Raw genomic sequence first — 18,593 nt, forward strand, 5'->3', positions numbered from 1 at the left:
CATCTCTCAATATGTTAATACCACCTGTGTGTTGCAAAGAACAGAATAACCGCCGCAATTTTGACCTCTATAAAAAATACTTGGAATTGGTCTTCGTAAACGCTGAATCAGACATGTGGCGGATGAAATGGCAGAAAGAGTCTGAAATAGAGCGCCCAGCCCCTACATTGGTTATTGAAGTTATTGGAGGTAGCAATGAGGGGTTATTCCCGATTATTCACAAACTTCTACAGATCTTTGCAACACTGCCTGTTTCCACATGTACTCCTGAGAGGACTTTCTCTTCTCTAGAACGCCGCAAAACTTATTCAAGAAACTCTTCAGGCCAAGAAAGACTAAACGGTTTGCCTTTGATGTCAATCCACCGCAGAATTGACATCGACACCGAGGGGTTAATTAATTTGTTCACTGCAAAGAAAGCTAGAAGGCTAAATTTAATTTTATAATAATATGTTTATATTTTCCTTTAATGGTTTATAATTAGTGTGTGTATATAACGGCATACGCTATTTTATTTATCTGATAATAATAATTTTACGTTTGTGTACTATTCGATTAAACCCCCCCCCCCCCCGAAAATATTTTCTGGCTACGGCCTTGCTTGGTACTACCCCTCCCCTATCGGCGAAGCCATCCGAGAGTGTCCGGGCTCTCACGAAAGCTCAGCCGCAGGCATAAAGTGAATAGACTATAGTGAGTTGACATCGCCGCACCGCCCGACAGCCGTGTAATCTTGGAGTTGCAGTTTTGCAGAATACCTTCTTTTGGTGACCAGTTTAAAATATGCTATTTAGATTGAGATATTATGAAAAAGTAAGAATGTTTATAATTCTATATTAGAGGTGCTAGTTGCCTTCGTCGGGGGAAGGAAGACCAGATGAGGATATATTATATAAAGATGGACATTGTGAGTGCTCCTTCTGTTTGCCTTGATGATGACGCTAGAGCCTTCGAAATTAGTCGACAGCAAATAAACGTTCGTGGAAGAGTGCTACTTGGTTTTCCCTTAACCATGAATATCTCATCGTTCCACGCCAAAATCAGTTGATTTCATTCGTTACTTTTATTCGGTGGTTTTGCCGATCTCTTATGGAATTGTACCCGAAAACAGGATAGATGTAGCAAAGAAAAACCAAAATGTACGCCAACTGCTAACATTGACTTAGAAAAGCAAAACATGCATTTTAAGGTTTTATAATGGGGAAAAACAAGGTTAGCTAAAGTACAACCAGATTAGGCCCAGAAGAAAAAGAGAAAAACCAGAGAAAAAGCTGGACCAAAATAATTTTTCTCCGCATCTCCACTGTCGACCTCAAATTCTCGGAACCCTGAGTGTGCAATGTGCATCCGCTTTTCCCCTGGCTTCACGAAGTTGACGGACAGTTTGACGACGTCGTATCCCTATTCGGCCAACCCACTATAGCCCCTCCACATCTACGAGGCACTGTGCAAGCCACCACAAGGGTGTGTGGCCCGGGGGTGATCCAACACTAACAATAAGTAGGCATACCTACAGCACTCACATCCTAACAAGATAGCCGCAATCAAGAACACGCTCGCTCGTCTGACACGGGCCAAGCGCACAGGAAAGGAAGATGCGGTCAGACCAGAGAATGCTAGGACACGAACATGCGAATAAAACCACTATGTAGAGATATGAAAACGGAAACTAGCGCAGATGAATGCCAAAGAAACTCATACAGGTAGTTAGTATTTAGAAATATAATAAGCTATTTACCTGTGCATTATATTCAGATTCTCACCGCGTCCGTTAACTTTTGTTGACAACAGTAATAAGTTATTACCTAAACATACAGAGCCTATCTCACCTATTCCGAGTTAAGCTACCCGAGAGCTAAATTATCGCAGGGATAGTGAATGGTCTCTGAATTTTTGCGGAATAAGCGACGTCTTAACTCTATCGGTTCTGCAGTCTATTTCCCTAACCTTCCCAGGTAAAAATATTTGGTCTGTAACTAATCTGGATCTGGTCTGTAACTGGTCTGAAAGGCTAAATTTTGTTCTGTAACTGGTCTGTCACAGAACTGGACTGGTCTGGATTTCAGAGAGGCAAAGGAAAATGGTCTGTAACTAGTCTGGAATTCTGGTCTGTAACTGTGCTGTAATATTCGATGGTGTGTAACTGATCTGGATCAACTGTCTGTAACTGTACTGTAATTTTCGATGGTCTGCATCTAGTCTGGATCTATTCTGTAACTATGCTGAAATATTCTATGAGTTTCAACTGGTCTGGAACTATTCTGGAAAAATTCCAAGTGAGTCAACTGGTCTGGATTCTGATGTGACATGAGATCTGATATTTTATTTGGTCATCTGCAATTGCTCTTAAATTTATTTGTAACAGTGAAATTATTATAATGTATATCAGGTATTACTACTTAATGGAATTAGGAATCCTGGGCTATGGAGTGGTCAATTTTTAATGTCCATTAATTTTTTTTCAAGAAGGGTTACAATTTTATATTTGTTATTTCATAGATGAATTTCACGTGGGTTCAAAGGTACCCACTGCCCACAATCATGGCTTGAGGAGAGTTGCGTTATTTGGATGGCATTAGAAAGGGCTGCATCATAAATTGAGACTAATATCAGAAGTACGTCTGATATTAGTCTCAATTTATGATGCAAACTTTAAGCATTTAAGCAAGCTTGGTAAAATAGTAAAAATATCACTTCTATATGATTGCACAAGCAATGAAGGTTGAAATATCAAATAGGGTTTTGGAAAGTAGTTAGCAGTCAATAAAATAATTTGCAATGGTTTATTCTAATTCCAATGTATTTACCAATTTCAGGCAAAACTTTTTGCCCGCAACTTCCACTGTAATAAAAATGAACTCCTCCATGGTGGGTAGACATAGGGTAAATGAAGGGTAGTACCCTCCATGGTGTGTAGTTAACCCTCCATCAACCCATGCTCTACATTCCAGGGAGGGTAAGGCAAGGGTAGCACTACCATGGAAGAAGGATTCTTCCATGGCACTACCTTTCCTAAGATCTCCTTCACTCACCAAACATCTACACTTACATGTTACATACTAACATAACTACTTCTTTCAAAAAATTGCATTGCATTTCTGTAGGGAAGGGGTGCAGTTAATGAGCTGATTGTAAGAAAAATTTAATATCTTCCAGCTAGTAGCGCTTACACACTTTATTTGGGCTTTGGAAGCATAAAATAATATACTTAAGTATCTATTTGCCCCCTCAAATGCAAATGGATCTCAATTCAGAACACCGTGTATAAAATGGTAATAATGTGAACGTAATGCATCATTTCAGTAATCCATTCAAATTAAAGTATTTGTTGAAGAGGAAAATATCTGAAAAGTCCCTCAGGTACCTTCGTGAAGGTACACCTCGCACCTATAAGAAGCTGGTGCACCTGCTCCAGAGAAATTTAGTTCTGTAAAAGAATGTAATAACTGCGGTAGATACATATTTTGCGGATTAAAAATTTGAGTTACAATTTTTTCCCATTATATAACGTATTAAAAATCGTATTTTGAAACTTGCGCCAAAACAACCAGCGGCCATCTTCTATACCACGTGACCTAACAGCCATTGGCACTGGAATTTTGTTTACACTCGTAGATACAGTAGTTTCCGACTTTGTGAATTAATCTGTGCCTTAAAACCGTATTTTACAAGCAACTGTATGTTTAAGAACGTATGGATGAGGAAAATATAACGTTTTTCAAAGTGAAAACTTCCAAAAAGGAATCGAAAAAAATACTGTTTCATGCCAATTGCATAGTATCACAATGAAATCAACGCCGGATAAAGTTTTTATTTACCGGGTTTGCGGAAAAAGTGGCTCCTTGCAGCACGTAGAGATTTAAAGAAGATGCATTGGTCAGCATCAACCCATCTCTACTGCGCTGACTATTTTAATGTAAGTAGGTACATGGAACATATTTTTACAATCCATAGTAAATCAACGAACTTGAGTATCAACAATTTTGAGGACTAATGCAATTAATGAACTACTTCTTTCAACCCAATAGTTATAAAAGATTATTAATTACTACGTTCTCACTGTGATTACAATTTAGGTTGATCTTTGGCTTAACTTGTATATTAAAAATACAATTCATTCAGATCGATTAAGTTGAAATATTTCAAGTTACTTTTCTCGCGTTAGAAACCACATTGTTAGCAGTTTTTCATGGCATAATAAAGTAGTAGCCACACTATAAATTCATTTGTGCGTGAAAGGTTTTTCTTGAAATTGAATAACCATATTAGAGAATATGTGGAACAATTTTAAGTTACTTTGAGTACTTATAACTTAGCTGGTTATTAAATGTTACAATTCTCATTTTCCAGGATTGATGGCGATGGACACTAGACGTTTTCTCTACTACAATACATGTTAACTGTGTTACTAGGACTAGAGAATGTTTTGAGTACATCAATAAATGTTAAATTGCCTGTATAGATTTATTTTATTGCATAGAAAATCATCCACCTCCATACGAATCCAAAATTTCCTGTTGCAGGGGATATGTTATTGATGGTTTGTCAAAAGTCATATGCTAACATGTTTAGAACTTTGATGGGAGTTCACAGCTGAAATGCAGTTGCCATGTGTGAGTACAATGAATATCTTACGATCGGATTGACATTTGTTAAATTCTGAATTCCATTTGCACTCATACTGGCATAATCGGGAGATACATCAACTCTGAGCTTTTGATTGTTGTAAGAATTATTCAACTTTCTTGCCCCTTACAGCTGAAGACATCCATAGAGATGTATCATCGCTTTTCAAAATTAACAATTTATTGAATTGATTATGTAAGAATGCTATTGTAACAATTGAAGATTACTGCTTTGAGAGTACGCCTTTATCTCTGTCATATTTGGCTGGCTGGGAAATGCCTTCAGTATGCTTCTCAGATTTATTTGTTTAGGCTGTTCCCTTTTCCTTACTAGCTGAACTGAACCAGTCAGATCAATGAGATTGACTGATCTTTTAGTTATCCTGAGTCTCAGGTTAAGTAGTATAAACCAAACTAGTCACTAGAACAGATTAGTTCCAGACCACATAGTCCCACTGAGAACAGATCAGATCCAGAGCAGTACAGACCAGTTACAGACCTGGGTCCAGACCAGTTTACCCACCCGTTGTCCAGACCAGTTGCAGACCAAACTGGTCTGGAGCAATGTTTCAATTTCTTCCCAGTTCCAGACCAGCTGCAGACCTTTAGCTCCACCCCCGTTCCAGACCTGTTCCAGCTCAGTTACAAACCAAATATTTTTACCTGGGTTATCCTTGAGATCGTTTCCACCATATTAATTAGGCCCTCTTAAAATATCTTGACACCAGGCAAAAAAATTACTTGAAATTTCCACAAAGTAATTAATCTAATTTTAACCTCTCAATCGGTCAGACCTTGCCATTCTTAAATCAAAATTACATACACACTACTATTTCAACACATCTTGCTGCTCGCCTCCGTATTCCATTTATACCCAAAACCATTCCTTTTTCATTAGAGTCCCATGCACTAGCGGTGTACACCAAATGGGGTCAAACCTAATATTGTACTACAACTCTGATATCGATGTTTAAAAGTTCGCCTTCAACTTAATTTATTAGATTAAAAGAAAATTATCATTTATTATTATGAATCTGGACGATGCACTTTGTTTTTAGTTGTTATTTAAAAATATGAGAGTAGTAAAACCACTTTTTCGAAGGTTCATTACAATCCGATGACTACAATGGATATTAAACCACTCCATTAAAAGCATAAATCAACCAGCTCCCCACCTCTCATTTCATGCAGTAAATTTATTTTTAAGGTATTAACCCGCGGTAGCACGCGCTTTTCACGCAACGCGATAGCTCGAGGGGCGGGAAAAAGACGGTCGGGTGTTAGGCAGCTAAACATACATTAATAAATAACGCAACGGTCATGTATTTGATACTTTTGAAAAGCTAAATATTTTGTAAACATAAAAACTTATTTTCGATGTAATAAGGAACAATAAGTGACCGAGGCAATGAGAATTGGACAATTTTCAGCTTTGAAGGTAAGCAAAAATAGGCTTATTAGACGGCTAAAAGTTTTACCTGCTTACACTACTCCGCAGATAAATTGGATTAAACCGCTGACAAAAAGGATACAAACATTCTTTTAAAAGAGACATTGCAATGTTTCCACTGAATTTATTTTCACTCGACGAGTTTCGTTGTTACAACAACATTTACAAGTTAATCTTCCATCATATCGTGCCACATATCATACAAGATATAGGATACCAATAGTTTGGGAAAATAAAAGACTCTTCACCTTTGACCCATGGCTTGGCATGCCTGACATTGCTGCCCATTTGGCTAATGGCCCAGGGCTGGCCCATTAGCTTGCAAATGTAGAAGGAAACAATTTATATCAGGCGCGGATTGATAAGCAAATCGGAAACATCGTGCTAACAAAATGGGCTTCAGACGGGATTAATATTAATGTTTCCCACAGGTTGATGTTTGCAATGGTGAACGGTGAGGTGTTTTCGGTAGTCATTGGAATTCCGTTCTAAAGATGGTGCATGTGAGGAGCAACTACCGTTGAGACAGAATGGCTTGGGCGGGAGCGGAGTCGCGTGGCGCGTGTTGTCACAAAGTGGCTAAAACCAGCAAAATGTTATTTGGAAGTGAAACTAGTTAAGTATTGAAGGATAAATAGCAAAAAAAGTTTCCCTTCCCTAGTTTAAGGATGAAAAAGGGAACACATACGTCCCTATGAAAAGACCAGCAGATATGAAGTCCGAATTGAGAGCTGCGTCGAACCAATGATCGGATTGATGGCATCTAATGAAGGTGAAGCACAAAAATGATGAAGGAAGCAAACACCAGGAATTCTCTTTCCATTAAGCACCGTTCAAGCAAGTCGTGGTAACCATGAGACTACGCTCTCTCAGCAGACAACACGGTCGACTCTGTTACGTCAGAAGGACGCACGATTTTCATTTTCCCAAACAGTCGAGTGGATGTGGATACTACTCACAAAGTTCCACGAGTGTCAAAAATGTTTAGATTTTCGCTTATATTTACCTTATTACATCACTCATGCTCATTTTAACGTCCGACGCATTTCCCCCATGTTGCAGAGGAGAGCAAGGAGAGACGAAGCACATTTACCTATTTACAGATATACCTTCTTGCACTTTATTCTCGCCGTGAGGATAAAAGTCTCAAATTAAAAAAAAGATGTCTCTCCGACGTCTTTTTTGCCTTATGACCGATATTTAGAAAATCAGATATTAGTGCCGTATGTTATGTGAGATGGTATCTTCGCAAATGGTATCATTAGAATTTGTTTACTTTTTTCTTCGCGTTCACACCATTTCGTGGCTGTTGCCTGTTCCCTGAGCGGCTGCCTTATCGTCCCTTCCCAAAACGGAAGGCTGTTACTAATGACACCCCTACGCTTATCCTCTTCTCGCAAAGTACATCCCTGAACAACAGCAAACAAAGCAGTGAGAAGGGGGAGGAATATTCGTCCGAATACGTCACGTTTATAGTCAAGTGGAGCAACTTATAGATATACCTTCTTACATGTTATTCTCTCCTTGGGGATACAAGTTTCAAACCTCGAAGAATGTCTTTCCTGGACGTCATTCTATCCCTAGAAGGACATTTTTTGAAGCCAGATATTAGCGTCTCGTATAAAATGTCAGAAGGTATCTTCGTAGATGGTATCAATAGAATTTATATACCTTTTTCCTCTCGTTCTCACCATTTCGTGGTTGTTGGCTTTTCACTCAACGGATGCTTCATCGTCCCTTCCCATAACGGAAGGCTATTCCTAATGACTTCCCTCAGCTCATCCCCTTCTCGCTTACTACCTCGTCGAACAATAGATAAAAAAGGATTTGAGAAGGGGGATGTGTTGTCGCGCGTATATGTCACAGTTATAGTCAAGTGGAGCAGCTTATAGATATACCTTCTTGCACCATATTCTTACCGTGGTTATACACAGGCCCGTCGCTAGCTGATCTGGAGCCCGTGGCAAACTGGGATCGTGCCAAAATCACCACCCCCTTAATTAAATGATATACCTTCAATTGGGAGATATTCAAAATATAATTTAAAACATTTTTTCATCATAAATATATTTTTAGATTATGAATGTAAAACCGACCAGAATAATTAAATATTTCGAAATGAAACAGTACAATAGAAATGAACATACTATAGTATAAATAGTGTTATGGAGGAATATAATTGTTAAATATTATAATAGAATTTTTCTCGCATTACTTTAGCGAAAGAATTGATAAATTCTTGAAAATTTAATTATATACCTTCCTCATTCTCAATAGATAACGTTGCTATTGCAACCAATCGTTCTCACCGACGACCTCTAGTAGGTTTTTGTTAGTTTCAGGTTGCTTGAATAACAGTGACCGCTATCGTGATTAATATCCACAGGTATGTGAATAAGTCCTGGTGGTCACCCTTATTGATAGAATTCAAAATCTTCAATTTCGCTTGTGTTTTTATTTCTTCGTGAATAACTGTGCCGACATGCTGTAGTTCATTGTACAGTACATTCCCGTTAATGCCAGAAATACCTTAACGCGTGAAATAGTTCTGAAGTTCCTGACAACGCATCTCATATAATTGATCCTTTTTCGGGAGGTTGTTTCGATAGGATAGGAATCCCTATTTCTTTTTATGTTCATTGAGCTGGCTGAATCGCTCCTTGAGGGATGTAGATACAGCGTCTATCAGAGGGTAGAACACGTCTCTCGAAAATTCTTCTTCTTGCGTGGCCTCGTAATTATCTGTGCTTTCGTAAGAAAGTTGTTTTTTCTTCTTAACACGTCGATTTCTCGGGAAATCACATAGGATTCCCCACATTTCAGCTATACATATAACATCTATAATGGATTGACTGAATCCTTTTTTTCGATAATTATCAACAAAATGGATACATTTTTCAATTAGAGTTACTGCTAATGAAACATCTGCGGTTCATCTTTTTTTACTGACGAGAGTTTTACTGACGAGATTAACCTGGAATAATAAGGTATGCCAAATCTCTAAGCAGACCAGAAATGAAAAATCTTCGAAATCAGACCATCGGAATTCATCGCAAGAAGGTAGGTGGAAGGGGTCTTCCTCCCCCACAGATACCACGTGATATATGAAGATATTTTATTGCTTGTAACTTTGTACTCGAGGATGACGCCGCTGCGTCGAAACTAGTCTTACCACGAAAATAAAATGGTGGATTAATACCAAGTTTGTTCGTTTTTATTCATTAAAATGAACTTCCACAAAGTTGAGCCTGTGACTATAGAGATTATTAAGTAATATGATATGTGCCTTCGCGATAGAAACAACTGATATTATGCAGAGCTTTCGGAATTACTTTATTTCGATGAAAAAAATTATATACAGATATTTTGAAATGCTTACCATATTATAGGTATACATATTAGATGGATATTTAAATGATATTTCCACAAAAAACGTTTAAGTTTGGCATTGGAAGTGAAGTGATTTATTGCATTATTTCCAAAAATAATATCTTATACCTATTCACCAATTCGTAACTGCACATGTCTTCTTTCTATCGGCACTCAAAAGGCTATAGCGTGCCATTTAAACATTATGAGTCTCAAGCAGTCTTAAAAGCCGCAACAAAGCTTCGATATCATTTTAGTTTTGAAAGAAAAAGACATTTTATTTAAAAAAGTTTCTTGGTCACATATTTATTTGTATATGAAAGGAGAACTGCATTGCAAATCGGTTATATTATCGTCACCTAAGGCGATGTAACGCATTGCTGAGGTATTGGAACTAGCCGATGAAGATTTTGAAGTTGGCTGAGCATCGCTGAGTGTTTGAAAATATTTTAACTCTGAGGAGTCAGCTCATCTCAACACTAGTACTGAAGAGGCTATTACATCCGAGATAATATCTTGATTTACCTCATTTTTAAATACATTGTTGGCTACATTTAGGTTTTTACGTTGATATTATGAGAATAGCAGGTATCTTTCATATTTTTCCTTTGTAACTGCTCTGGGAAAAAGTTTGCTTTGCAACTGCATTGGAACACTTTTGAAACTGCTTTGAAACTCAGTTACCCCACCAATAATAATAGAAGTTTTCGAAAACAATTCAAATGTAAAAAAATAATTCGTCGCTTAAATAACGAAAATGTGTTTGAGCTCAAATACAAAAAATATCAAGGGGACAAAATAATAAATTACACAGCATTAACATTATTTGGGGTAACAGTGTTACCCCGCACAGTCACGGCAGGGTTAACGACAGCTCACAACATCAACAGGTTGTTTTTTTTGGCCCACAGACAAACTAGAAGAATCAGCACTGATAGATTACTTGGACCTTCGCAAGCGTTCGCAACAATTGACTTGGAAACCAGAAACACATGACACACGAATAGTAAATAAAAACAAATTCGAGAAGTATGTGAAGGTTATGAAGGCTAAAAAGACGGCTATAACATTACCCAATCACTCAGATGACGCAATTTAGAGGCTATCGCTAACTTATATCATTCTTAGATCGCCGTAGCGCACACAAAAAGCTTAGAATAATTGCACCATTACTCGCGAATCTGAATCAAAACTCATATCATATCATTCGTCACACGATTGTATACCTTCGTACGCTCACTCAAGATAAACAAATGCCTGCCTGAGGCGACGGCAACCGTAATACCAACACTGAAATATTGAATATGCACCTAATTATTTCTCTCGTCATATTTTGGATATTAACACATCGCAGTAAACAAATCAAATCTCCATTCCAACAAATATGTTTGGCGCGATCACTTCACAATACAGAAAATGTCATCAACCTCACGAAAATGCAATTAGAAATCGAGCGAAGTAGTGCACACTAACCTCAAATATCTACTTTAGAAAACACCGCAATGCACTATTTTACGCACAGAAGTAATCATAAACTTAAAGTTACAAATGGCACCCATACACGTGAGGTTAAATTGAAACAATAATCGTATTTATTAAACACGAATTGTTCCATGCAGTGCAAGGCTTAAAATTCGCAAAGTACAAACCCACAGGAACTCTGGAAGCCAGAAAGTCATTGGAGCTCACGAAAAAAATCATTTTCAACTAAATAAATCAACGAAAGAAAGATAAATATGCAATAAAACGGTATATTCTACGCTCTTACCTTCGAGAACAACATCTATTTACAAACAAACGAAATATATGTGGCGCGTAACCAAGGACAATAATAGCACTAAGTGAAGCTCAATTTCTCTGAAGGAGCAGAAGTAGCGCCGCTCAATTTGCTAAGAAACTTTTGGAAACCACTGTGCTTCATAGAATATATACTTCGTGATATTTTTAGGGCTTAAAAACCAATTATATGTTATATATATAACGTAAAAAAAACCTAGGTTGGGTAGAATCACAAAATACACTAAGAAAGGATAAAAAACACTCACAGCAAGTACTAAATTTTCGGTGGCGTATTACCACCTTCCTCAGAGTTAGGTAGCGCGGCTGCGTACCTTGTCTACCGCCTACTGGCCCTTTTCTTTATATTATGTATGCTATAAATTATGCTCCCCCTTACACGGGACGAGAGTTGCCGTTCGTCTTATATTTATCTCCAGCAAAACTTTAAGCTCTCGCTTAAAGAGGAGCTTTAAACATCGCAGCAAGTCTGCAGATTATTTTTCATTCATGAGCATTTCGGAACCCTTCTTGCCTTAGCAAATTAAAGTAGTCCCAAAGTACGTTTACAACTCTCTTAAAATGGTCAAAGAACAGTTCACCATTTTTCCCTTCTTGTGCCTCTCATGTATCAGTATTTCTGTGGATCACAAAAACAATGAGTGTGAATATAAGTGACTTTGGGAGAATTAAAAGAATGCAGGTGTAGTATCCAAAGAGGCAGTGGCGTAACTACGGGGTAGAACGAGGAGAATAGATCCCTCTTAAAACCTCGAAGGAATAAAAAATTATATAAAACTATTGTTTAGTTTTGACTAATAATAATTACATCCGATTAAAGTTGAAGATCATTTCATATCATATTACGGTAGTGAGACGAACCCCGACCGGAGACTAGGGAGTCAGAGTAGGACGCCCGCTGCCTGAGGGGAGGGTTGTCCGCCATGCCACCCCATTCCCTCCAAAAGCGTATTCCTAGTTACGCCGCTGCGATGAAGTAAATACGTTCCTGTTCCAAATGCATTCATTCATCTTTTATACTGCCACCCTTCTTCATCAGTTTCGATGAAACTGAACGAAATATCCGGAACTCCATTGCTGTTCTCCATTCATGATTAATTCCTTTTCATCAAAACCAGTAATATGAGAAGGCACGACCATGGAGATCCAAGTACGTAACATTGAGGAACTATGAAATGTGTTAATAATTAAGAATCCGGGAAATCAGGGTGAAGACGATTTTTTAAATGTCTTGCGAAAATATGTGTAGCAGATAAAGTTTAAAAATTAAGAAACGTATATTTATCTTATCAATATTTGGTCATTTTTTTTATTTATGGTATCTGTGACAAAATAATTTGCAGCAACGCAAAAAATGAGACAAAACAATTGAAATCCTATTAAACTAATCACGAGGCTGGCCATTCCCGTCACCGCCACCACCGTCTGCTAATTGTTGGTCGGCCTGCTCATGGCCACCGTTCTCTTGATCCGCTTCCCTTTCCTGCACCGGTGCAGCTTCCCGCTCTTCTTCAGCGACTGGCTCCCTCGCCCTCTGGGGTGAGTCCCCACCAGGGCCAGGTGTGTGCACAGGCCGGATGGGATTCTCATCGGCTACCTGGATGATCTCATCGCGGATTCGCTGGCGCATTCTTCTTAGCGCCAATCGGACCAAGGACTGGGCCCGTGACTGGTTCAGCGGTACGTTGATGCGAAAATTCCTTCGTCTTTCCATTGCCTAAAAGAGAATAAGCAGCGACTTGGCATTAGCTTTCAATTTTTTTAAATGTTGACGGGTTACATTTGAGTAAAAATGGATGACTTTGTCTGAGGTAATACTCCCAGTCAGATCAGTGGCGGATACATATATAACATACATAACTTTTTTATAGCTAAAGATGATGTCTTGTATACGTGGATGATCAGTTTGAATAAAACTGTCATAAACTTTGCATAAGGCTTTATGTCATATGACTGATTTTTTTATAGAGTGATAAGTAGAGGTAGCTCAAGAAATATTTTGTGCTCCACCCCGTTAAGTATATTCTGTGTCCACTACTGCGTTAGGTGGCCCATGTTGGCCGTGTCAGTTCTTTCCGACCATCCTCAGTTTTGAGGTATGATACTGGAGATATGTTTTCTCTGGATATGTTTACCATGCTGCATCAACGATGTCGTCGCTAATAGGTAAAGGGTCCGTACTTCCATTTTATTTCTGGGTTTATGTCATGTACGCCAGTATATTGGTTTAAACAGAGATACCTATCACTTCTCATGAAGTTTAAGTTATGCTTCGCAGGAAGAAGGACTAATATTATTTTACAAGGGACAACCAGCTTTCATTTTGAAAACAATAATGAATGGTCATTAAATGGAAAGGAATCATCTTTATAGTTGGGAAAATGAGAATAGAAAACAGAAAGGTAATAACAAACAGAGATAGAATAACAAACAGGAATAGAATAACAAACTAATAACATTATTGATACTTGAAAGTATTGCTCAAAGGATTTAAAAAATCATATACTTAACTGGGAGCAGTTAATTGTAATAAATAAAGCGGCCACTTTCTTCGCTACTTTTGTTGAGATAATGCAAGGGATTTGTCCAAATTCACTGAAAATGTAGTGTAAAATCCAAACACGAATATTTCAAAGAAGAATGGACGAAAACCCAAAGTATAAATATGATGGAAGACAGGGATGGACTTTGAAAACATGGAAGAATGAATTTCGTAATGTAAATTAAAAGGAGGGATATCCAACTTTTAGGATTAACGTATCAAATGGATAAGGTTCCTTAATCGATATGGAATATTGTTAATGAAAGAGCAAAAGGCAATAGCATTGAGTGGAATATAAATGATGTTATCTTAACTTATCTTAATGACCATTGTGAAAGCAAGGAAGCGTGGAATAAATATGCTGACCTCTTTTCTGACGGAATAAGCATATCTTTGCACAAGTGTAACATTTAAGTCAAATAAGATTACATAAAAGGATGTATCTATTCTATAGCTCCTCATTTTGATCATAAGTGCTCCATTTGGGCGTTAAAAAAGATGGATGATGGTCAATTGCATTTCGACTTAGCCATTCAACTATTTTACTCTTTTGAGTCTTTTAATTATTAGATATGTTTTACGCTCCCATAATAATTAAGTATTGACAAGAGGCGGGAGACTCCAAATCTTAAAGAAGAGGAGCTTCTTAGCAAACAAGGCAGGCAGGTCAACTAATTTGGCAAGTGTAAGAATTAAAAGACTTGATTCAAAATGAAATTATACATACTGTGTTTATATTATCCATTAATATTGGTATTTTCAATTGTAATGTAAAAACTGCAATTATATGACCTATTAATAAGTGGCTACTCATAATTACTTATATATACAGGCTAAGCACTATTTATCATCAATGAGTAACATTATGGAAATATATATGGCTGATGCTATTATCACTCACATTAAAACAGCGAATACTAAATGAACATTAATACATGCATATCAAGAAAGAAGAAACAATAAGGGTGTGAAGTATTCTCTTACAACATTAAGCTGAAAATAAATAAGGTAAATCACACGTTGTTACATAAATTGATTAGAGTAAAGCCATTTATAGAGTAAATACAGAACTATTGTTTGCACTAGTTCATGATGTGGGAGCGAGAGGTAACTTTTACCCTCCAAATGATTCATCATATGAAATTTTATTAATCTCATCACCATGGAAAATTAGCCTTGCCAAAATATGAAGGGTATGGACGATGTGATCCCTTGGTCAAGTATACTATGACAGTTTTTATAAGTGATAATAGACTGAAGGTTGAAAATCCATTACCATGCTTACATGCTCATTTATAGGCTTAGGAGAGTAACATATTTGATGCATCACACAATACTTCATGTCACTAAAGATGTGCTTTCGATGAATAATTTGGTATTATGGTGGCATTGATCAGATATGAAATCACAACTTCGTGCTGTAAGCCAATAATAACAAAACATTCTTGGTAAATACGCTATATACGATAGCTAATAACATCTCTGAGAAAGGTTAACAGTAATGCATTTCACCCTGATATGAATTACCACCTCCTGATGTTGAATTTTAATGAGTTTCTAGCTGCAATTCTTTCAGTAGGTGCGATTTGCAAATGTTTAAAGCCAAATGGCTTATCCAGTTTGAATTATTCACATCATGCTTATATTCCATGGAAATAATTGTGATATGTGATTTCATTTGATAAATTTGATATCAAGCTTTCAGTCTTAACTTGATGGAGCCAAATATCTACAGTGCTAAATAACTCGCTTTGTGATGTTACACAAAAATTTATTATTCCAACCCTGAGTTTCAACTACCAAATTAACAAAGTGCCTTGGCTTTGATAATGACATGCAGAAGTTGAAACCCAGAGTCTAAATAATGTTGCAAGTAGAGAAAACACATCTTCGCGGGCTCCTCAGTCATGCATGAGAAGAAAGTAATGGGCATATCAAGCACTAATTCAAATTAAAGCGATTGTTCGGCTGCGGTCAATCCGTGTTGCGGCTTATCCGTGCATGAGTATTACACTTCATTGATGTTTTCCGCGATCTTTATTTTTAAAAATGATCGTACGCGTAAATACCAATAAATTTGCATTTTTATGCAAGACTGTAATGCGATTATTGTTTCCATTAGAATCCTCTTTTTAAAAGGGATTATTTTATTTACTTTTAGACAAGGAATGTTTCAAGTTTCCTTGGACTCAAGAATAGAAGTGAAGGCAGCGAGGGAAGTCCCAGTAGAGATAGCATGAGTCATGGCCAGGCATTCGCCTGCGTAGACAAATTGCCAACAGTCCAGGTTTCAGGGGACATTAGTTTCCCTGATATTTCAAAATATACCTCTATGACCTTTGACCCCCATTATAACCTTCGGAGGTCAAAAAATCAACAATACAAATCCATGAACTTCAAAACTGACTTGAGCGCCCATTAAAACCAATGGTTCCACACGCTGTTAGTCATGGTGACGGTTAACTCTATGACCTTTGACCCCCATTATGACTCTCGGAGCTAAAACCACGACAATATGGATCTATGAACTGCAAAACAGACTTGGGCACCCTTTGAAACCTATGGTTCCACACGTTGGTTGTCATGGCGACGTTTAAAACAATGACCTTTAACCCCAGTATGACCTTCGGAGGTCAAAAAATGAACAATACAGATCCATGAACTGCAAAACCGACTTGGGCACCCTTTAAAACATATGTTTACACATGTTGGTTGTCATTATTGCCCGACGGTTAACTATACCTATGACCTTTGACCCCCATTATGACCTTCGGAGGTTAAAAAATCAACCATACGAATCTCTGAACTGCGAAACGGACTTTGGCACCCTTTAAAACCTATGGTTTGACACATTGGTTGTCACGATGGCTCGACGTTTACCTCTATGACCTTTGACCTCCATATTAGCCTTGGAGGTCAATTAGTAAATTAATTCCGGTATTAGGACAATACCATTGACTTAGGCGCCCTTTAAAACCCATGGATCGACACCTGTGATGGTATGCTATTCTTTTGCCACCCTTATGACCTTGACTGTGACCTTACTGGGTCAGCGGTTGAATTTTCGTAAATAAAAGTGGTACTTTCAGTTCTCTCGTGTCCAAAAACCTAAGAATTTACATCTTGGTCAATGAAATTCAGACTTGTTTCTCTCTCGATTTTTTAACATTGAAACCCCATAAGGCAAAATCAAATCTTTCGTTTGGACCCACATTGTGAGGTCAAAAGGTCAAACTTGTATACTTTTGCTTACACTAGACAAAACTTAGGAACTTTCCCCATAATTATGCCAATTTTCATGAACATTGCTCGATGCGAAGTTTCTAAAGTTAGAGGTCAAAAATGACAAACGACCTGTGGGACAGTCTGTACATGAAGTATTTCCTACATTACTGAAACCTATAAATACAACAAATAAATTACAATCCCATGCTACTTAAATACTGCAATGGGGAAACAGACACATTCCTTCACGATCCTGCCCAAGAAGAACCCAATGTTGTACTATTTTGCATTAAATGATATTGTAGCGATGACAATGCTGAAATTCTTGGTTCTCAATCCTTTATATATTTTATAAAATGGCAAGGAAACGTAGGAACGCTACTACTTGGACTTGGCGTAGTTCAGATAAAATCCCTACCTCCTAATTTTCAACACCAATTTGGACATGTAGACTGCTGTCACGATTACATTCACGGTGTCACTCTGTTTACATTTAGTACCTCTTTACCTGTGATAAAGAGGCTTCTAAAAAGTGAATTTATCTTTGCAACATTCAGTTTACATTTCTTGTCCGCAAAGCGTTTATTCTTGCTCGGACCTCGATTCGCTCAATATGAGTAGCAAAGCAAATAGATTAAAATAGCTTGACAACAACGAGAAATTATTATTCCTATAGCTTATCGTCCAAACGGAGACGCATGACATATGCCCAAGAATCTTTGTAACTGGATATAACTACATGCGAACACAATTCTCTCGTATATTTCAACTGATTTGAATATAAATAAATATGTTATTTCTGACTGGTGGTAAGCGTTTCAGCTAGACTACCAAGGGAAAGCTGTCAGCATACACAAAATCAAACGTTTGGTTCATTAGTTGATCACATTATTTATAGTCACACGAGTCAGTTTCTAATCATTCCAAAATGGCAACCACAATTGAGCATAGCTCTAGATGAAAGTAAAACTAAATGAACCGATTTAAAAGCACTGAGTACTTAATTTTAATTATTACAACACGATGAAGTTCCTCATTTACACTACCCTTTAAATATTAGACATGAATTACCTTAAAAAAATATGAAATATTGTAACGAGAAAAGCACATACCTTCGCACGACGTCCGTAAGAAGAAGAAACCTATCGGCGAAACCTTGCACTAATTTCAATTTATATTGTATCGCACCAATGAAGATATTATTATTGCTTTTTTTTGTTAGCTCAATAGATGGCCCAGGGAAACTTTATACCTTTAACCTGAAGTTACATTGGCAGAAGTAGTTAAAAAGCCGTCCGAATCCTTATCCTGCTGTGACTGCATGAACTTCTTTGGTTAGGACCGGTAGGACCATGACCTCCTTTCATACTTGGTAGGACCGAAACCCGAAAATAAAATAGGAGATAAATATTTCCTGATTGATTCCAGAATTTATCGTCACCTAATAGCGATTGAATGCATTGTGACGGATGAAATGTTGGATATCCCGCCAAAACTTCTTGTTGGCGCGAGATATACTTTTCCCGCCAAAACAGGCATTCGGCGGGAGAGCGAGTTACAATTTTGTTAGTCAGTCACTTTCTTT

The 18,593-nt window shown here is 37.6% G+C and overlaps 1 long non-coding RNA gene across 1 annotated transcript; it reads left to right on the plus strand.

Annotated features, from left to right (window-relative positions):
- Positions 1-3,492: 3,492 nt before the first annotated feature.
- On the plus strand, positions 3,493-4,459 carry LOC124170709. The gene is made up of 2 exons (XR_006867562.1): positions 3,493-3,916; positions 4,351-4,459. It is a non-coding gene; the product is annotated as an uncharacterized LOC124170709 (long non-coding RNA).
- The last annotated feature ends 14,134 nt before the right edge of the window (positions 4,460-18,593 follow it).

The sequence above is a fragment of the Ischnura elegans genome, chromosome X, assembly GCF_921293095.1.
Source record: "Ischnura elegans chromosome X, ioIscEleg1.1, whole genome shotgun sequence".
NCBI lineage: Eukaryota > Metazoa > Arthropoda > Insecta > Odonata > Coenagrionidae > Ischnura > Ischnura elegans.